Here is a 23548-nt window from a genome sequence, read left to right as displayed (position 1 = left end):
CCCAAACTTGTATCTATAAAGAATCAGGAGTTCTCTCAGCACCTTCCGAACCATGTTATACCAGGTATACCTCGTTGCAAAATCTTACTTGTTGGTAGCGTATGCTTAGAATACTTCTCACGAATCCGAAGTCACCACATGTTTCCCTATAAGTTTTGAGGAGTTCCCTCGATTACTTATGGATCCTTCATCAGATCACCACTTTTGTGAATATAATACCAAATTGGGAGGATCCCTTAACCCTATATACCAAAAGAAAAATTTTGAAAATCGGTTAACAAACGGCGGAGTAATCGTTGAATATAAGAAAACGAACATAACACCTCCCCCATTTTGAGAGTCGGTTAAAATTGTAGCCTATGTGTTATTCTGATGTATAAGCTATATTATTGTAAAGTTTCATTAAAATCCGTTCGGTAGTTTTTGCGTGAAAGAGTAACAAACATTTATACATCCACACATCCACACATCCATAAATCCATACATCCATACATCCAAACAAACTTTCGCCTTTATAATATTAGTAGGATTCAAATAGGCTTTAGTAAGACAGTTGCCTGAATAAACTTATACTAGGAAAACAGAAGCGTTTCGAACGTAGCATCTGCTAATAACAATTATTACAAGAACTTAGTAGATAGATAATTTCTAAGAGTTTACTCAAAAAGTTATCGGTCTTACAGGTATTAGCCACAAGCTACATAGTTTTGCCTTCAAAAGCTCCTCACACTCGTATCTACGAGTATGTATAATAATTTTACTCTGCAAGTGAAATACTGTAAATCCCATTTCGTGAACAGTAGATGTTAAAATATGTTTTAACCAAATATCTTTTAAAATAATTATAATCAAGTTTTAAACCTACCCCTACCTTGAGAGCTCGTTACACGTACAACCCGTTTCGTCTCTGTCCACGCTAATGACATTTTCAGAAACTCATTAGCCAAATTTGGCGTGGAAATGAATGGATAATGATTTTTCGTTAAGTTGTCCATCACTTTTTGCAACGAACTCTTAATTCATGTCAAAATTTCCACTGATTTGAATTGTATACGATATTATGTTTCTCGTTTTATGTACTTAGTTGTAGTTTTCCTCGTATGTATTTAAATTATCCCAATTGTACTTCAGATCAACTTTGCCAACTTAACGTCATAAGTCCGTTAGCGCGACAGCTGCTGACGCAAACGCTTCGTAGTTTGGTGTTTAGGGACCAATTACGGGCCTTACGATCCGACCACCGCTCGGTCCCTTGAAATACTGACCCCCGCACCCATTATGGGTCCCGTTTATGCCGTCTCGAAGACATCCACGAACATTAGGGGCCGTTCTGCCCCGAAAAGGGATCTCCGTAAACTCAAATTATAGACATTCAAAGTTACGAAGGTTGGAGAGTTGAAATAAAAGATGATTCCTCAGTTTTCTGTTCCCCGCTCCAAGTTTATGTGAAATTGAAAGGAATAGGCTCGTTACTGAAAGTTAAGCTCATCATCATGATCGTCGTTTTGATGTTAGGGAATTCTGATTTGCTTCAAATTTCAAGTGTATCAAGTTGTGAAATTATAGTATGGAACAGTGAAAATTGTTTCTGACTTTCGCGAAAATACTTCCAAACTTACTCTGACTTCGGAAGTAAGTAATCCTTCTATGCAGCAAAAATTCGAAGACTGAATGAATATCGCGGGTATAAAAAATAACGAGCTTAATTTTAACTTTTCTGTTCAAAACATTTATTTTATGGAAGAAGTTTTTAATTACATTAGGTCAGTATCCTTCATTTAATTTTGTTTTAAGTCTGCAGTTTATTCTGTCTTCGTTTACGAGTTATGCCCTAAGAATATTAGATTTCGTATCTTATAAACAATTGCTGATGTCAATTCCTTTCAGAATTTAACGCTCAGCTTCTTATAGGTCATTGTTGTCTCGGATTTGGATACCGTATTAATTGTTTTGACTAATCCCACATTATCGCATTTGGCATCCATTGTTCTCGTACGATATCCAACGCTATTTGGAAATAATGATTCACTTGTATTCATCGGATGGCGTCTTACGTGTATTGCCATTATCATGATTAAAGTCATCCATGTGATGATGATGATAATTTAAATTTTTAATCTTTACTATATTTAAGTTACATAATTTTTATCCATTAATGCTATTAATATCAATAAAAAGTAAAAATTATTCTCTTTTATGTTTGCTTTCTTACGTATGCATAAGAAATCAATGTTGTCATAAAGTGTTAAAGTTAGAAACCGCTGATGCATAATAATGCTTATTGTTATCGTTGACGCGTAGAAAGTTAATATTTTTTCTGATAAAACCAATCAATCACAATTCACAATTCACAATACGGGCATTTGTGCAATACACAATATCTATATTATATTAAAGTACACAAGGTTTTTGTGCTAGAAATCAGAATATCGGAAGCATAATATATTCCGCGTTGAATGCAAACTTAACATCATAATTTATAATGGTAATTTAATGATAGTCATTAGTAACGAAATTAGTAACTTCATAAGATACATATTAAAATAACAGAGTTAAGAGCTCATCTGACTCTAAAAATCAAACATCGTCCTTCTCTCTTCACACTCACGCCCGTCTTTCGTATGCCAGGTGAAAAAGGTCGGCGCGGAATCATCGCCGAGTTAGTTTTACTTGAATAAAAGACGAACTATAATGATAATGAAAAAAGTGTTTTGAGCAAATTTAGGTTTTATCAATACCTTTTTAGATTTTAAAAAATATTAAAGAAAAGACAGCAAACTTCGAAGCATTTTTTGAGTAATCGTGTTTTCGTCTTGAGCATTTAATCTTTATGAACTGAAGTTACTTGTGTCAAAAAATCAGTTTTCTAGACCTTACAGATTTTGAGATCTAGGTTAAAGTATGTAGTCAAGTTAGGGTCATATGGGCTCTTAAGTTATTACTGTCGAATGCCATAGACTTGAAGTTTAATTTCACAGAAACAATTACACGTTGAAAGGAATTACTTTGTTTCATTTATCGTTGATTTAATGTGTGCATTAAAATATAATATGAGGACCATTAATATAATAATGGATACTAAGCTCTGCGCATGTGAAACAATGCCTCGGCGTTCGTGGAAGCGTTGCGTTTACTGTGTGAGAATTTTAACAAAATCGTATAAACCGTTATGGCCGCATGTAGAATATTACTAGCTTCGACCGCAACTGCGGCACCGTTAGAGCGCTTGACCATTCATACAGTATCGTCTGCATTGAATATGTATAAGTTATAATCGAAAGTAAGCCACGCTATTTTCTTTGGATGACTCCGTTAATGTCCTATTGAGTTCCTTATGGTTTCTTGATGACCTTAGCTTTTCCGTTCTAGATAAAATATAAAGCCGTGCGAGCATCTTTATCTCAAAAATTATAAAAGCCACTATTGTATTGTCTTAAGCTTCTGCAGCTTGCGTCTTTATTATTGAAAGAGGCTTTATTGCGCTTATTGTTATTACCGCCGGTTAAGGCAGCGCATGAAGTATGTCGTCAAACTAGTTTCTGTTACTTTGACATTGATTTCTGCTCGTGCTAAAATTATTGTCGTTATCCGGCGTGTTTATGTTGGCTGTCTATTGACAAGTAGATTTGCAAGTGGCAATGACATTACACCAATGACCAATACTAATCATTGTTATGTAATTAAGCGTAGGCATTGGACTCAGGCTCGACAAGGTCAGAGCATTGACCGGAGCAACTGCCCGTCGACAAGTTTCTGTACTCGGCTCAGGATTTATCCAATCAACGCGAGTAGCCAGATATTTTATTTATGATTCCATCTTTTATAGCTATAGGTTTTATACTCTGCGTATTTTATGAGTTTTTTCTTTATTGCATGTTGGAGTATTTTTTAAGTTTATTTATTTGAAGAAAAACCTATATGTGTTTCCAGATGCATCGTTGTAGAAATAATAATAAAATGTTTTTATCAACTTTTGATCAAAAATACTGTTACACATTCGGTTTGTATTTTTAATGTACTTTTACGTTCTCATGAAAATGTTGAATAAAGCTGACTGCTGATAAGAGCTTTATTTAACATTTTTGTGTTCTAAAATCCTATTTCTACAAAGACAATACAAACATATTATAATAATTATAGCATAAGTCCCTATAAATTTTTTGGCAAGTATAATATTATTTATAATTTTTTTTAAAATGAACCAATTATTGTAATCAAATCGTGTGAAAACTGATTTCAATTTACTATTTCATTAATCATTATCTGTTTTAAAACATGTGTGCATAATCATATTGTACAATTCCACATGAGTAACCGTTATGCAGTTTGTTATTGTAATGTGAACTCTGTCTACTACGTCTATCGATTACTTTCAAAGTGTAGCTGCGTGCGGTCCCATAGTGGTGCCCTGCGGCACGCCGTCATTAGCGTTCTCACCTTCCAAACTCGTGAATGCCAGGTTAGTTTTTTATGAGACCACAATACATTTACGATAGTATTTCGTGCTGTATCTGACTTTAATCGAATAGTATTATTTATGTACCCATAAAGGAAGACACAGATACAATAGAAGAGATAAAATCAAAGGTTAAACATAGAAATGTGACAGTCTATTTACGATTTACATTCTACACGATTTATAATAGACCATTAAATGTATATTTTCAAGTTACAAAATAATAATGTACAGCATCCTTAAAATGAGAATATGTCTCAAAACATACTTCAAAAGAAAAAATGTATAGAAAATACCTGATTTAAAAAAAAACATGACGAGAGAAATGATTTTATCGTATAAGCCTTTATGATAACGTACAATAACTTGAAGTGTTAACGGGGACTTGTAAACAACCTTTTGATGTTCAGTTAGACTGTTAGAACAACTCCATTATAGGGCTACCATAGTGACCGTTTCTACGAATGCTCGCATGTGCCGTATTAGGAAACCTGTTAAGTAACGATACCGTTACTGGAGGTCGATCATCAATAAAATCCTTTTATTGGATAACGAGCCACGGTCATTGACATATTTATTTCGATGATAACACACTTTCGAGGTTAATAAAAGTTGTAAAAAGGTCGTGATGATAACACATTTTTGGATAGTAAAAAGCCGTAGAAAATCTGATAAACATGGTTTTATAGGCATTTAAAAGTTATTACTTACATAAGGTTCAATGCGTAAAACGAATTGATGACTATCTTTTAATGTCTTCTGGTTCCATTCTTGAGGTTTGATAATTTTCCGACGAAATTTATTATTCAATAAAATTGTTATTTTATGCACTAAATCATGAACTGTGGAAATATAAATTCTTAACATCATTAATATTATAAAGAAAAAGGATATGCTTGCAAGAATATTATGCTTGCATCGAAGAGTTATGGCACAGGCAGATTTTAAGGAAGGGTTGAAACAAGGACATTATTATATACCTTTTTACCCTAGAAATATGATGTATAAACCCATGAAGTTTTATTTTGCGTGAATCTAATCTGCAATGCATGTTGCCCATGGTTATGGGTAACTTAATTGCAGATTATGTCGGCATTAAAGACTTTAATAAATTATTTGATCTCATGCGTTCTCTCATCAAACTCGTTGTTTTGCAAATGCTTGGCCAAATTGTCCTATTGCGCAACTACTTAGATACACTTTAGAATATAGAAAGTAAATATTTTAGACCGTGGGTTAGAAGAAGATAGCAAATGAATGACATTTGCTAATTTATTCGTGTCAAGCGTCATAACATGTGAAAGGTGATGAAATAGATGTTCTGTGAATCTGGAGCTATTAAAGTTGCTAGATAGTTCTGGTTTGGATTTGAAAGCAGAAATCATGTTAGTAAATAATAAACTCGAAAGTTTTCAAATTAAAATAAATGACAATGATTTTTATAATAAATACTTCAACGAACAAATTGGATCAATAGGATTGAATTCCATACAGTTAAGACATCAACGACAAGATTTAATTGATGTGTATCGTGTATTGATTTCTTTTAAATATATTATTTGTACTTAAATGCCATTAATAATGTAGAACGAACAAGAATCGAGTACATACGGAACTAATAATACAAAACGTTTTTTAACCTGCTTTGAAGGACGAATCAATATTCTTGGCTGCCATCGTAATATAATTACTATTGATTTATTCACATTGGGCTCTTTGCTCATATCAAATGTATAATGACTATAATATTCCGAAAAAGGGGTTATTCCGAAAATATAATATATAGTCCAAATTCTGTAACACTTATAAAATAAAAGAAGTTTATCTGCATGTTTTAAATGGATAAATAATGGTAACGATCCTCCTAGGAATATTGCCGATTTTAGTCTTACGTCAAAACAACGCCTTCAATTCGGGATTCTTCCTGATTTCCTTGTAGGTCTGATGAATATTACACGCATTTCGTATTTATTGTCATCGATAGATATTCGCAATCATCTCCAATTGAGTAATCGAATGGCGAACGGCGAACGTTGTGGTTGAATTATGATGAGCTCGCTTATTGTGCGATAGACCAACTTTTGTCAGCTGAAATGGTTGTTACGCAACACTTGTGTTTTCATATTATATATTATCAATAAATATTGTTATTATTTGTACGGATGTAGCGTATTTACTAAAATCTGTCCTCTAAAATTTTCCCATTTATGATCTCTGAGTATCGCTTACTTAAAATTTATACTTGATACTTCCTCGTTAAAGTATTTCTCGCGTTTGCCAAGATAAAACTATCGTCAGATTTCGTTACAATGAAACAGGAACTAGTTAGTTTAAGCCAAATTGGCTGCTCTATGAAATAGTTTGTATAAACTTGCTTATCTGAATACTAAAGCGTTTCGGGTAGAATACACTGTAATGGGTACCCATTGTTAAAATTGTTCGACTTTACTTGGAATTTGCATTATAATTTCAGATTTTTCGTTTGTAAAAATATGTTTTTAAATAACATCTGTTGCTAGGTATAATTTATGTTTTAACCTTTTACGTAACAACAAATGAAATTACTTTAATAATACAGAAAAGCTAAAGAACTAGTATTATTTAAAACTTGATGGCGTCTAGATTCGTTATTATAAAAAACTGGCTATTTGACCGAGCTTTGCTCGGTATTCGATAAAACACGAATAAAATGACATTTTCTAAAAATTATTCCTAGCTAGATCGATTTATCGCCTCCGAAACCCCCTATATACTAAAATTCATGAAAATCGTTAGAGATTTCAATTATATATCTATATATATAAAAATGGATTTTCAAATGTTGGACGGATTGGGCTGATTTTAGTCTTAAAATATTCGTAGAAGTCCAGGGAAGGTTTTAAAGTGACACGAAGTTCACCGGGACAGCTAGTATGTATATAAAAATAGATGTCCAATTGTGTTAGTATCGCTAAAACTCGAAAACGGCTGAACGGATTGGGCTAATTTTAGTCTCAAAATATTCGTAGAAGTCCAGGGAAGGTTTTAAAGTGACACGAAGTTCACCGGGCCAGCTAGTAAGCAATAATTACACTGCCTTTCAAAACATTGTTAAACGAAATTATTCATTTCGTTTTGTCCATTTCACGTCACACGATAACAAGTATTTTGGACGTCCAAAAATAGAACTTTAAATTAGGCACTTGAGCTGAAATCAATTAAATCCTTTGAAAATTATTGCTCACTGAAACGTTAAAATTTACGAGGACTGAAATGGAAATTGCTTAGTTGTAATAGAGTAATCCAAATCGGTTATGGCCCTCATTAATAAAGTTAATTAATGTGGCGTGAAAAATTATGATTTAAATACTACGCCTATTAATATATTCTTTAGTACGATATTTTACAGCACGTTTAGGAAATGTCGCTTAGCTAAGTGGAAAAATATTCCACGCACTGATTATGTCACGAAAATTAAAGCGGTCTACGGCATTTTCTACACTTGTCAGGTTATTTGTTAAAAATGTTTCACGAATTTCACGAGGCCACTCGTTAGGCACAATATTGTGTATAACAGGGACCGACAAATTTGAGTCATAAATATCTCTATTTAGTGCTTGGCAAGTCTTGTCTGATTTGGTTGAGTTCACTGGGGATTGAGATGGATGTTTATTGAGGTTAACCCTGTCTAAGGCTGAGACACGAGAATGCAAGTCATTATTCTCGCCGTGCCTGAGGAGTGTTATGCTCGGAAATATTATGTCTATCATCTGTCCGATTCTATTAATCTAGATTCTAGCATCATATTATTTCTGTAGATCTTCTAAATTCAAAGTTCATTCTTCAACTACAATTTTTTGCCTATTCTAAAATTTTATTTTGATTAAAGTTACTGTATGTTTTGGAAATACTATGCATTATACTTAGATGTACGTGTTAATCTTATTTTTTTATTATTATTTAAAATATTCTGACGATTTGTGGCCCTTCCGAACATACGTTTTTGTTTTATTTATTTAAAAAAAATTTGTTTATTGTTCTTTACCAAGGGGCATTAAATTTTTTGCAGCTTAGTCTAGTTTTCGCCTTTCACACCTCTGGATAGTATTTTTGTCTTATCTATTATTTTTCGTGTCTTTATATTCCTTTGTCACCTTAAATACACGGATAATACCAATTAGCATCTTAATGTAAGACTAATTATTACAAAACTTCATTCTAGAAATACAATCAAAGAAGAACTTTATTTAATTAAATTTGACTTGGCGTGGAATTTCATTGGTAAATACTTGTTCCAGATATCTTCCTCACTATCTTCAAGTATTTCTTATCTCGACTTTAACTGAATTCCTCTCTCTCTTTGACTCTCAGACAGCTTGGCGTCTACATTTACGCTCGGCACAAGCTGATATAATATTACATGTAGAGAAAAGATTTTCTAATTCACCGCTTTATTGATCACGTGTTTTCACTTTTATTTATTTCAAAATTGTAAGGCTTGGGAAAGTTAACTTCTAACGATATGAATGCATAAACTGGGCATTTGGATATACCTATTTTAGATATAAATAATCTAATTAGTTGAATAAAGGTAAATATTCCTATTAACGTATAGTCAGGAAACAATAATTTTGTACACAAAGTATTAATTGAAGCATTTGATACTTGAGCATAATGATTGTTATAAATAATATTTTGCTTTAATTGTTTTCTTCGAAATGAATGGAATTGGTGCTTGAATTGAACGCGGAGTACCAATTGGATCTGAGAATACTAATAACCCAAGTGCTCTACTATTGTATTCTGTGCTTTTTCTATTTATTGTTAGTTCTGAGTGCTCGCTCTTTGCCCTCTTTAAGTTATTGCCAGACGTTGTTGGATTCTTAAAGATGCAAAGGGCCTTTATTATTAAAATGAAAAGCATTGCCAGTAACATTTTCACAGTACGTACCTATTTAACTATAAAATCTATACTAAAATTATGAATCTGACTGTGTGTCTATCTGTCCGTCTGTCTATTACCTCCTCACGTACAAACCTCTGAACTGATTTTACTGAAATTTGGTATGGAGATTCTTTGAGCCCCGAGGACATAGGGTACTTTTTATCCCGGAAAATGTACGGTTCCCGCACGATAAACGAATTTTTGCGCAACGGAGTAGCTGGCGTCCTCTATTACTATCTAATAATAATAAATTATCTAATAAGTGACGATACTTACAGAGAGAACTTGTCTCTGTCAGTGTTTGTGTTCAGGTTCCTCTTTCTTGTATTAAGGTTATTCTTCATTATTTAAGCATCTGCTTTTCGTAAACCACGGTTTTTATTTATCAGTTTTGTTCAACTACTAAAAGTACTCATGCATAATTCAAGTACTGTTTTGCGTGATATAAATATTTTGGGAGCACATTAATACAAATAACGGAATCAAAATGATAAGCTCAACGTGTGCTTCCCGCATGTTTTGTGCCTGCATATGCAAATACACCGACACATAAATATTTCGTTTTGATCCCACATGACCTCAATAAAACGCATGACACAAGATAGGCTATACTTTCAAATTCAACGGTTTTAAATAGCTAAGTGACGGTATTTAACACACTAGATGACCCTGTGAACTTCGATTCACTTCACCTTCCCTGGACTTTCACGATTGATTTGAGACTAAAATCGGCAAAATCGGTTCAGCCATGCTCGTGTGAGCGAGACTAACAAAATTAGGAATTATTTTTATTTATACAGGTTGTAACAAAAATAAGTGATAATACTTTAGGGTGTGTACGTGTTCCTTGTAGAGAGTTCACTGTGATAGTAGCAGCGCTGCAAGACCAAAAAATTTTTTCACTTTTGTACGCCCGAGCGTCACGAGTTTCCCGTGACGCTCGGGCCCTTGCCCATACAAAAGTGAAAAAAAAATGTCGTCTTTCAGAGCTGCTACTTTCACAGTGAACTCTCTACAAGAAACACGTACATACCCTAAAGTATTATCACTTATTTTTGTTACACACTGTATACGTTCTAATTATGGTTTAAATTAAAAGAAGATTGGGCTTTGTTGATTTGTTTTATTACTACTTAATAAAATTTATACTAGTAACAAAATAATTATTTGATGAATGGCAATAGCTTAAACGTCCTTTATTAGGTCCTTTGGATTACCATCTAAACATAAAACAGTTGTGATGATGATGATGATGACGAGGATGACTAAATTTATGTTCATCCGCGAGTACAACTTTAAACAGAATACAGGTTCTGATGAAATTGCATTGACCTTTGAATTATGGGACGAGAACATCTAAGGTTACAGAGTTCAATGCAAAATTGGTTTCTAATAATGTCTAGAATCCGTATACTATATAGCCCTGGCTTTAATTAATTGAATATTATGTTGAATATTATTTACCGTAAATACTTTTAGCAAAATTACTCGTCAAAATATATTATTATTTCCAAATTCTCGATCGTACTCGTTTAGATTTTCAATTATACATTTTGGAATTGGTAGACTATGTTCAATGTTTGTGTTCGTTTTATTTACATTTAGCTTCTAGCCGTTGATACTGATGATTAATAGTTATTACTTATTACAAAGTAACAATAATTAAGTTGTTATTATCGGTGTGTGTGCTGTGAAAATTGTTGGTCGAAGATGTACGCTCAAACCTGTCCGCACATAGGGCACCGTTAACGATAGAGGCACACATAAATCTTGGTATCTATGGCACTCACAGACACTTTCTCCGCGATGACCTTTACCAAGCCTTTGACTAGACGACACGAAAATGTCAGATGCTTTTAGTTTTTTATTTAAAGGTTTACTAGCTATTTGACCGAGCTTTGCTCAGTATTCGATAAAACACGAATAAAATGACATTTTCTAAAAATGATTCCTAGCTAGATAGATTTAGCGCCCCCCCCCCCCCCCTATATACTTAATTTCATGAAAATTGTTGGACCCGATTCCGAGATTCCAATTATATATATATATATATATATATACAAGAATTGCTCGTTTAAAGATATAAGATTTTTATAGATTTTCGAATCTATTGATTTTGTAGGTATGAGAGATGTCTTGATTTGATCGCAATCATTATTTTATTGTTACTTTTTTGCGATTTATGTGGTGCTGTAAAATATACGTCTCTAAGGAGCATACTACGTTTGCTGTCAGAAAATGTTTCTATACTTAAGTATATTCATTGTTCGTTCATATTATATTCATCATTATTTTGGTAGTCTAATTCAATTTTATTGATTTGCTGTTGTTACTCTTAAAATATGTGCTTAAGTGATGTGGGAAGCCCTACGCGTCTGAACTTGCGCAGAATGCCTACGTTTGCCAGTCTCTCAGGATTTTCTCAAACACGCCTACGCGGCCAAAATTGAAATGTCGCCAAAATATATTGAATTTGGAAGAATACAGCTACGTGCATTTAAAATGAGTTCCTCAGTAGTGAAGCATTTTATTTGAAATTGTCCGCAACTTTGTTAGTGCAGAAATTTGTTTGTCACGCGGTAACCGTACATTTTACCGCAACAAAAACTATACTATGTCCTTTTCCAGGATTAACAATTTGAGCGTAAAGAAGTTACGACGGACGTTCACAATTTCGCATTTTTGGTGAATCTACACGCAGAAACCCCCTTTATACCAGAATATTGAATTTGTTTTTAAACTGTTTTTACCGTTCCTAATTTTATGCCAGTTTTTCGGCAAATGTCTCATGACTCATCCCTTTCCATCCATGTTCCATCCTAGCTCATTCGTGCTGAAGGCTCCCACGGCCTATCGATAATGATAAACCAAACATCCATTGGCAAGTCATTATCTGATGCTATCTCCAAGTAGCTTGTTCACTTCGGCTCTTATGTAAATGCCTCAGGCGAGAGTCTACGGAGCTCGAGATAAATCTACGTAATTAGTGTTTGGTTATTGATATGTGATTAATTATACGTAACAACGTAGTCAATCATTCCACATTACAAAGCCTAATTAATTTAATAGACAAAAAATTATTGGCACATAATAATAGCTAATTTGTTAATTTACTTGATAACGTATAATAAAAGCTAATTTTGTAATACAATATTTACACAAACATGTTACGTCCTTGAAGGACTAGAATGTCTGACGTGGTATAGAAATTAAGAATTTGACATGTAAAATTATTTATTTATTTATTGATTCACCAACAGAATCACATTTAACAAAATACAAAATAATACAGCACAGTTTTTTATGGATGAAATGTGTTCCAATGAAAGAAATCAAATGAAAAAATGAAATTATGATTATATTGCTTAGGATGATCGCAGCTAAATCTATTAGCAACAACAACATGCTAGAAAATTTGATGGTTCGTTTTGGATAATCCACCTTTTTTGATATCACTTAAAATCGTGAGAGCTTGATGACATAAAAAGGACTCATTCATAATAAATGTAATGTTGGCTCATATTTTTTTACCCAGTAGATACAGTAATGCTATATTTTGGTTAGGTATATGACGTTACACTATTGCATGAGGCAACATTTATTCTTAACGATGAATAACAATGAGGTTACATTATAATTAACAAAAAGCTATTTCGAAGCGCATGACGTGTGGGAGACGAAAGGATCGCGTATACACTCACGCACTCACCCACCCTGTGGCCTGTATACTTCATTGTTTAGTATCTATCTACTAGCAAAAGAGACAATGATTAAATTTATTATTATTATTCCATAGTCTTAGTAATTCACGTAAAGACGATGGATCAAAGCAATGAAGAATGACGAAGCCATATTGTACTTATTCGCTGATTGTATTTAACCAATCAAATGGTTTAAACCCATCGTTACTCAACTTTGATTGTGAGCACACAAGAGTATTTCTTTCAAGTTCTACTAGTAAAGTGTGATTGCTGTGTCTTAAAACAGTATTATTTTTTCTCTTTTCTGTTTTCCCTTTCAACGTTCCTTTGAGTAATTTGTTGCTCCTCTCTTGTATTAGTATGATACTAGTATTAGATGTGAACTTAAATAAAGTAAATTCGAAATGTTAGTGGAACACGAATTTCATGTACGAGGGCTGCTATTTATGTATCCGGAACTGGCCACTTACAAGAACAATATTTAAAAAGTAATTACAACATTTGAAAATAGAACTCTTTGGCTGAAGAATACATTTTGTTTCATGTGACTGTCAATTATTTTTCCATTGTGGCGTCATTTTGAAAATTGCGTGTCTTCATTTGCCATGGATTTAACGCGTGAACATTTTCGTGCAATGATTTACTACGATTTTCGGCGTGGGCTAAATCAACAACAGTGCTTTATTCAACTCACCGCAACTTTTGGAGATGAAGCACCATCAAAAACCACTGTTTATCACTGGTACAGTGAGTTTAATCGTGGGCGGTCTATGCTCACGGATGAAAATAAAGAAGGTCGCCCAAAAACAGCTGTTGTCCCACAAAATATAGATGCTGTGCGGGAACTAATAATGCGTGATCGTCATGTTACATATCGCGAGATAGAGGCGTCCTTAGGCATAAGTATGACGAGCATACATAAGATATTACACGAACATTTGGCTGTAAAAAAAATATGTTCGCGTTGGATTCCGCACAACTTGACAATCGATCAAAAACGGGCTCGTGTCGATTGGTGCAAAAAAATGATAAAAAAATACAACCGTGGTACGTCAAAAGCCGTTTATAATATCTACACAGGTGATGAATCTTGGATCTATGCATATGACCCCGAAACTAAACAACAGTCAACGGTGTGGGTGTTCCAAGATGAGCCGAAACCAACAAAAGTTACTCGTGCAAAAAGTACTTTGAAGCAAATGGTCGCCTGTTTTTTTGGAATTAATGGACATGTGGCTACAGTGCCATTAGAGAATCGTAAAACGGTTAATTCTGAATGGTATACGACCATTTGTTTACCAGAAGTCTTTGAAGAAATAAGAAAGGACAACCGACAACGCAGAATCATATTACATCACGACAATGCTAGCTGTCACACCTCAGCTGAAACAACTCAGTTTTTGGAGGGTCAAAAGATCGAATTGACTGGTCATCCGCCGTACAGCCCTGATTTGGCACCTAACGATTTCTTTTTATTTCCATACGCGAAGAACAAATTACGTGGTCAACGTTTTTCGAGCCGCGAAGAGGCTGTTGATGCGTTCAAAATGCACGTTTTGGAGATACCTCAATCAGAATGGAAAAAGTGCTATGAAAATTGGTTCCAGCGTATGCAAAAGTGTGTCGATCATCGCGGCGAATATTTTGAAATGCAATAAAACCATATTAAATGATATATGTTTGTTTCTTTTTTTAATTCCGGATACATAAATAGCAGCCCTCGTAAATCACAACAACAACTGACCCCGGTAATGTATCGTTTTTGGATTAATAGCGTTTATTGTGTTTGGATCCTTTATAGGGTTAGTACATATTAAAATACATACGTCGCTAAGAACATTACGGGTCAGATGTCCGGAGCTAAGCCGGCATTTGTCGAAAAGCCCAAAGTATTTGCCGACTTACGGCTCGACGTAATAGGATTACAATGCAAAACATAGGTGGGGTACAGTCGAACAATTTGCTAAAGTACCATTCGCAAAATATTGTTGGGGCAGATTTTCTGGAGGGTCACGATTGCAAGACATTTTTGGATATTGCGCGTAAATAGTTTTGTGTAGGGAATTTGGTTCCTATGTTTACCATCTGAAATAAGTTAAATCTCAAAGTTGATCCAACGATTAGACGTTAACTTCAACGTAAATTATTGTGATCAGTAAAATTTTGTTGTTAAATCATAATAGAACTAGTAGGTACGTTAATGCCTACTTCACTCATCTTTGTTCCTTATCCTTAACCTTTGCTTCCGTTTAAAACGATTTACGGTGTGTACAGTAAGGTCAGACTTAATTTAGTAGAATCTCTGTGCCGTCGATGTAAGAACCATTTATTTACAGATACCTGTTGCATAGCTGTCGCAAAACAATTCGTGCGGATCGGTAATAGTCCGCTTCTGTACCCTCGTGGCTAAAAGAGGCTCTAACGCCTCTGAAGAGACATAGCCGCCGACTGTACAGCCGTTTTTTATCGACACGACTCTTGACCTGAATTACTTGTATCGTGTTTTCGTGACCCGAGCGGCCGGGTCGTTACATTACCATAGTACGGATATCTTTGAGGACGTGACGGACTAACTAGCTGTATTAAGTCCCTCTTGAAGGCCGTTAATAGGCTCGTTGTGATTTAATTACTCAATTTCGGCAGCCATAAATCTTGTAATGGCGTCTTTGATTCTTATCGCGGTTTTATTTGGATACAGACTAGGTCAGAATTTTTATATCAGTTTTCTTTTATCGTCAAGGTCACTCGTAACTTCGGAAATTTCTTATCGTTGTTCGACGTTGAGTGTATGCTAATACTTTATTGAATAATGGAAGTAAATATATGAATATAATATTATGATTATGAATATTACAACGGTCCAAAGTAATAATGTTATTGTGGTTATCAGAACCTTACTTGTACAGATTTTCTGGGAACTGGGAAGGAAGTTTTGACCCTTTTAGTTTCGTTAGATACACTGAATTATTAAAATCGTAATAAGGTTTCGCAGAAGATGTATATCCTTTTGAAGGTAAAGAAAACAATCTTAAAATATTACAGCTGAGCCGCAGTATTATTGTCAAAAGAGAATATTATATTTAGTTGGTGTACGCATTGCGTCTGTAACGACTAATAATATGTTGGAAACGTAATATTTTTTTCGTCTTATCCCCCAGAGACATGATCTAGAAGGCCGTTACAACCTTAATCTCTTAGATCCTCGATATCTATCCCAATGTCTGAAAAAGAACATGTGTTTTGAGTTCATAAGAAAATAAGAATGGACAATATCATTTTAAGAATTTGTATTTCAATGTTAATTTTGATTGTATTCCATTGTTTTGAAAAAGGAATGAACTTGAAAACTTCAATAGTCTCAGTCAGATGAAAAGTCAACAAGTATGAAAAATAATATATCAAAATTTGTTATAATAATATTAAAGTTATTATAAATAGAAGGCTATGTTGGTGATGATAAGCTAATATGATACTCGTAAAGATGATAATGATAATAATGAAGGTAAAAATGGTGATGATGATGAAAATGATTACGATGACTATGGTTATATGTATAGATCAAGCTATGTTAGGCTTTCAAAATAATTTCCTACAAAGGTTTAAAGTTTAAAGCTTTGGTTGATGGTAATGATGGATGTGTCCGATTCGTCAATTATTTTCAATAATGATTGTAACAGCATTACTGAAAATGTATTTATCGGCGGAAAATTGAAAATTAACAACACTGTATAATCGTTTTATTAATTTATTAGTAATTATGGTGCTTCATGATCCGGACTTATCAAACACGGTAATGCGTTAAAATGTAATTGATACTTGTGCTGTTTATGTTGAAATCTCGATGTGTTGTATTCATTATTTAGTAATATTATCATCGCTGATAAAATTGATGATATTTCAAAGTCGAGTCTTACATTCTTATGGCATAGAGATCGTCCTGAAATTATGCATATAACTTAATAGGCTACTTGACCTACTTTTTTCCTCATGCCAGTCGCTTTTTAGGGTTTAAAGGGTAAAAACGGGACCCTATTACTAAGACTTTGTTGTCTCCAGGCTGTATCTCAAGAACCACTATAGCTAGACTTCTGAAATTTTCACAGACTGTGTATATCTGTTACCGCTATAAAAACGAAATAAAATTAATATTTAAGGGGGGCTCTCATACAACAAACGTGATTTTATTTTAGTATTTCATGTTTTTTAGGAATTGAAATGGCTTAGCCATAATGACTAACGGAAAAATTGTAAATCAAGATGAAAATATAGATAAAAAAAATATTGATTTTTTTATTACGAAATATACTATTTTGTAATATATAACGTGGTCAATGTAGGAATAGTTACTTTTGGACCGATTTATTGTATTTAAAGGTAATTATTATAAATGTGTAAATGGTTTTATTTATATTTTTTTGGTATTTTATAAGCCCTTTATCAAAACACTGAGAAAATAACACTCCTTCATGTTTATATTATCACAAGCATGGCGATCTAGAGGAGAAAGAATTCTCTGACATTGGCAACTCACTGAGTCGGCAATTTAAAAAAAGAAGAAGAAGGAGACAAAAAAAAGATAATTAGATATTAATATTATTATGTTTAAAGAGATTGTTTTAATCAAATACCAATAAACTTATCAATTGATAAGTTTATTGGTATTTGATACCTACGCTAAATAACGAACCTTAAAAGTCTTAGAAATGCATCAAACTTGTGGATTACAATTACATGCATTACAATAGAGTTGATGTCATGTGTTGAACATAGTTTGTTGAACTTGAACTCATTCTTGAGCTTTCAAATAGGTATTATTGTAACATAAACAGGCAATTTATAAGTTTAATAATCCCCTTTTCGTGCCTTACATTTTACATTATTAGTACTGTGTACGCTGAACCAAATATTTTTCAGGATAAAGGATGATTGCTAACACTGAGATACTATAAGTACTACATTGCTAATAAATAATTGCAAGTGTAATGATGACGAAGTCCTAGGATGATAATAATATATATTCACTCAAAAGCTTAAATTAAAAGAAATTTAATAAATAGGTACCTACTCGTTTTTAAATGTTTTTTCACTTATTTTCTCACTTAAATATACCTTAGATACATATTCATACACAGCTTTCATCAATAGGTACTTACTATATTTGTCTTACACCTTATTAACAACCTAGTATCAGATAGGCAAGTGTTAAATCTCTTTTATATTATACTTATAAAAATATTTATACAGCGGAAATCTTAAACAAGGTCTTGTCACTTAAAATCAAAAAAGTTGAATCAAATATCCCTTGTGTAAATATTAATTTATTATTCTTAAAGGAGTTCAAATACAAACTTTTGATGAAAGATAAAAACAATATGTGTATATGTATGTTGTACGTGGGAGAGCCATGCTTCGGCACGAATAGGCCGGCTCGACCGGATAAATACCACGTTCTCACAGAAAACCGGCGTGAAACAGCGCTTGCGCTGTGTTTCGCCGAGTGAGTGAGTTTACCGGAGGCCCAATCCCCTAACCCCTACCCTATTTCCTTCCCTACCCTCAACTATTCCCTTCCCTTCCCTACCCTCCCCTATTACCCTATTTCCTCTTAAAAGGCCGGCAACGCACTTGCAGCTCTTCTGATGCTGCGAGTGTCCATGGGCGACGGAAGTTGCTTTCCATCAGGTGCCCAGTTTGCTCGTTTGCCCCCTTATTTCATAAAAAAAAGAAAAATATTATAATTTCTGACTTTTATTTGCAAACCAATAACAATTAGAAACTGCATTGCAAGTTGCAACTATAGGAAACTGCCTGGGATATCTCAGACAGAGCGGTCAAGGGTTTTGTGTTCTTTGTGTTGTATTATGTTGTAGAATGCCTCCCGTGTGAGTATCTCTTTAAACTCACACAGGAGGAGTTCTGAATTTGTCAGAATTGCTCCTCAGTCACACACTGACTGCTCCAACGCAAATGCTTCAACGCGTGACCACTCTGTCTGATAGGTCCCTAAGACGACCACGTCTTTTTTAAATTTTTTAATACATGAGGACTTACTAAAGTCCTCATGTAATTTAAATATTAATGTAATAATATAAAACTAATATTATTGAGGTACAAAAGTATTTTTGGTAATAATAATATAAGTTCCAATGAAAATATTATGTTTTATGAACAATAAGTATGTTTGTTATGCAATTTTTGTTATGTCTTTTTGGAAAAAGTACTATAAGTAATGTAGGATTATATTTTTGAGTTTTAGTGACTATTCCCATTGTATATTATATCATATTGTAATCAAGAGAAGTTATAAATGAAAAAGTGCATATGAGAATTTAGCTAATTTGGATTTTATATTATCAATGATTTAACTTTTCTAGTAGTTTAGGTGTGTGTGTGTGTGTCAATGTTTATTAGTGAATATACATGAATCTAAAGTTTCAAAGGTTGTGTTCTCAAAATTCTTGTTATTGAGAAAGTAATGCCTTTGAATTTACCTCTTTGTTACAGCGTTTATCATGCATGGTTTACAAGGAAATAGTTTGTGAAATAACACAAAGACCTACTGCAATCAAAAGATTGTACGAAATGCTCCTAAGATAGGTTCCTAAGAAGTACGTAAGTCCTCATGTATTTTAAATTTTAATTTAATATAAAACTAATACTTATTATTATTATTGAGGTACAAAAGTATTTTTGGTAATACCTAATAGGTAATATATGTTCCTTTGATAATATTATGTTTTATGAACAATAAGTTCCATATGTTTGTTATGCAATTCTTATTAAGTAAGTCTTTTTTGGAAAAGTACTGTAATGTGGGTTTTTATTTTTGAGTAAAATTTAGTGATTTACACTATTCCCATCATATAATACCATATTGTAGTTAAGAGAAGAAGTTATAAATGAAAAAGTGCTTGTATGAGAATTTAGCTAATTTGGATTCTATGATATTATCAATTAAGTATTTAACTTTACTAGTAGTTTAGGTGTGTCAATGTTTATCCGGAGCATGTTATACATACATCTAAAGTTTAAAAGGTGGTGTTCTCAAAATTCTTGTTAAAAGTAAGTAATATGCATTTGAATTTACCTCTTTGGTACAGTATTTATCATGCATATACCAAAATACTTCAGGTTTACAAGGAAATAGTTTGTAAAATAACACAAAAACCTACGATGCAACTATAAGATTGTACCTGTAGGTTTTTGGTGAAAATTCATACTTATTTTACAGTAATTATACACAACACTTGTGTTCCTTATACCTTGTATGTGTTTCTTGTGTACTAAATCAATGCAGTCTTAGCTCATCGCACAAATGCAAACCTTATTGTTGACTAGACATATAGGTATATTTTATTATTATACTACACCTCACTTATGTTATTATTCTGAAACCTCACTAACACTAAATGGATTACTAAGGTCTCTAAGGCTGGTTTTATAGTTAAGCGTTTCGGCAGCGCCGTTGGAGCGCCGCGCGTTCGAAGATGTATGGGGGTAGTAGTTGCGTTTCTAAGTCGCGCGCTTGAGCAGCGCCGTTCGCCCGTATGTTCGTTACATCTTAGAACGCGCGCGCTCCAACGGCGCTGCCGAAACGCTTAACAATAAAACCAGCCTAAGGCGTCTTTACTTATGTCTCGCTTCGTGATTAACTTGAGAATATTTAATCGTTTTCCAAAAATTCGGACACTTCGAATGTTTAGTTTTTATAACGAATTATTTTCACTAAAATATATGCTATAGCCTATAGACTAAAATATAACTTATTAAGTAACTAATCAACTAAATAGCAATATAATTTAAGACTAAAAAGTATGTAATATTAATAAATAAAATTACTTAAATGTAAACTATTCAGTAAAAGCTACTCGTTGGTTGGTGTTTATTGAATTGCTGTATTTGACGTAAAAACCAGCCAGCTTATGTCAGTTGTGTTGTCATGATACGAAATTACTACTCAGTTATCAATGGAGAAGTGAGTTTTGTGTCACATGACCACTGACTAGCTGGAAAATAGGATGGAAATGGAAGGTCGTGGTACCAAAATGCGAGCCATTCAGTATTCTGGCTGGTTTTAAGAGCTTGTGATAGAGGCCCTGCAATGTATTTTTTTCTTTGTTTACAGATATCAATCGTGCTGAAGTAATAAGTTCCTAAGAAAACTTTCAACAGATTCTTCGTAAACAAGGTATGTTTATAGTTCGTACCCAATTGTTTGTATTGTTATTAATGATACCTTTGCCGCAGATAAACTGAAATGTGACTAATGTAAGGACACAGTTTTGCTAATCAATAAAGCTGGTGTTTACCAGAAATCGATCCTGACGACACAGGACCGGAGATACAGTGGCGGGAATGTGTGGTGGGCCTGTATACTTCCTACTCCTCCTATCTTCTTCTGATTAAATTCGTTGCGGGTCCCAAGACAGCTTTAATATGTCCCTCGGGCTCCCTGAGATCATATCAAAGAGTTTTCGTGGTTGGATACCGTTGTTAATCCTTGCGACACAGGAGATACAGTGGCGGGAATGTGTGGTGGGCCTGGTGTTTACTGGAAACTGTGTTTCGACATGCCCACATGTGAAGCCATGAAGGCAAATTGCCATGGTGTATGTGGTGTGTTTTTTGTACGGAAAATCTCCGTTTTCACTTTCATAACTCTGTAATGTGATTCGAGCTCCTTTAATATATTATTGTAAGCTAGTTGTAAGCGTTAAAAACTTTAGGCTTTATCGTATTGTTAGTAGCAGCGCTGAGAGAGTAACTATTTGTATCACTGTTGTATGTAAAAATGAGCGTCCGTGGCCTAATGGGTAGACCTTTGTTTCGCACTCTTACAGGGTGCAGGTTCGAACCCGGGTGGAGGCGTGTACCTATGAGACATTTCCTGATCTCAAGTACATAATACGGACGCTCGCACGTATTGACTAGTTCCTTTCTCTGGACTAGGCCGACTGTGATGCGAGAATGTCGTATGCGCTTGGCCAACCATACGGACATTTAACAATCTTGTCCCAGGCACTACTGCAGTATTTGGATAGGGGTTACTTAGCTCTGAAAAATACTGTATAAATCATCCATAACGGATGTAAAGGCTTGTTTTTTTTTGTATGGAAAAATTAATGGCGCGGGGGCGCTTACCCATTCATAGTGTACTCATTTATCACTTAGTTTTGTTATACCCTCTAGATTTTTTTAATTCTAAAATAAGGGAGCAGAAATAAATTATGACTGCCGCTGACCAGACCGCGGGCGCATGGTTCACTCGTCAGTTGGCGTAGAAAGCAAACGCGTATGGATCCTCTAATCGTGCATCGGTCAGGTACCGCGGGGTTATGTAACACTGCATTTACTTTCACCGTCCAATGCCGTTAGTATAATTATGGAAATTATTGTAATATATTATATTACTATTATGTATTACTGGACAGTAGTTGTACCGGAATCCTCTTGAACATTCTTAACCGTTGACCCTAATATTACGACGCCTTAACAAACAGTCTTATGCCTGTAATGTTCTCTGAAATAGTAGTAATATTTAATTGGTACGTTTTAAAGATTTCTTTGGGCCACGAAACCGCCATCGAAGTCCGTTGCGCGAAAACCGTACATTTTGTCGGGGTACAAAGTATCCTATGTCCTTTCCCAGGGCTCAAAATATCGGCACACGGTTCTTTTATATTTATTTTTTTACATTTGTCGACGCCGTCGACTGCCGTCGACACGTGCCGCTGACTGCCGTCGATAAGTGCCATTCGCCTGGAAACGCTCCAAGCGTGAAGAGGTGTACACAACGAACTTCAGCGGAGTCCTCAACTAGTGAATTAATATAATGTAGCAAAAGTCCGGAAATGGCAGTTAATATTAGGTGTGACCGCAGGACGATGTTGGAGATGTCAAGACGGTTCGGTCGCGCAGCGCGCTATAAACATAGCTCACCCGGATGTGAAAGTGCGCAAAGGTCGCGCCAAAACTCATCTCGTGACTCGTGACTCGTGACGTAACAGATGGAGAATGAGATCTATTAGTATTGCTTATATAGTTATTGCTTATTGAGGGTAGATGGAGGAGAACTATCTTATATGGGGGATATTTGAAAAAGTGTCCAGCTGTACGCAGTAAATAACAGTTGAAAAATCCTCCAAGAGTGGCGCTAGCTGCAGGAAAGGGTATGGAATGAATGTAGCCGTTGGTGACAAAATTTAAATTGAAGTTAGCCGAATAGCTAAGTCACAGAATTACTGGGTTAATACTAATATATTATTTTGAAAAATATAACCTAAAATAGCTGAAATAAAAGCTGCTAAATGATTTAAAATTTACCCTGTGGCTACTGTAGCGCCACCCTAGTTTAACGCATTTCAGCGGACACTTTTAACATACAGAGATAGTTCTACTTTTTTTTTAAATTTTTTTTTTGATGCGCAGGGGAAACCTATCATGGGTGCCCCGGGTTGGGGATGTGCC

General features: G+C 34.3%; 1 protein-coding gene across 6 annotated transcripts in view; it reads left to right on the top strand.

Annotated features, from left to right (window-relative positions):
• The window catches only part of LOC121733048 (putative polypeptide N-acetylgalactosaminyltransferase 9), a 150722-nt gene that overhangs the window by 34327 nt on the left and 92847 nt on the right, over positions 1-23548 (top strand). For all 6 annotated transcript variants that reach the window (XM_042123144.1, XM_042123143.1, XM_042123138.1 and 3 more), the window contains one exon: positions 21207-21269. The gene's annotated coding sequence lies outside the window, so the exon portion shown is untranslated. The remainder of the gene's footprint in view (positions 1-21206; positions 21270-23548) is intronic.

The sequence above is a fragment of the Aricia agestis genome, chromosome 13, assembly GCF_905147365.1.
Source record: "Aricia agestis chromosome 13, ilAriAges1.1, whole genome shotgun sequence".
Classification (NCBI taxonomy): Eukaryota; Metazoa; Arthropoda; class Insecta; order Lepidoptera; family Lycaenidae; genus Aricia; species Aricia agestis.
The sequence above is the reverse complement of the archived record's forward strand: the minus strand, read 5'-3'. Positions and strand labels throughout refer to the sequence as shown.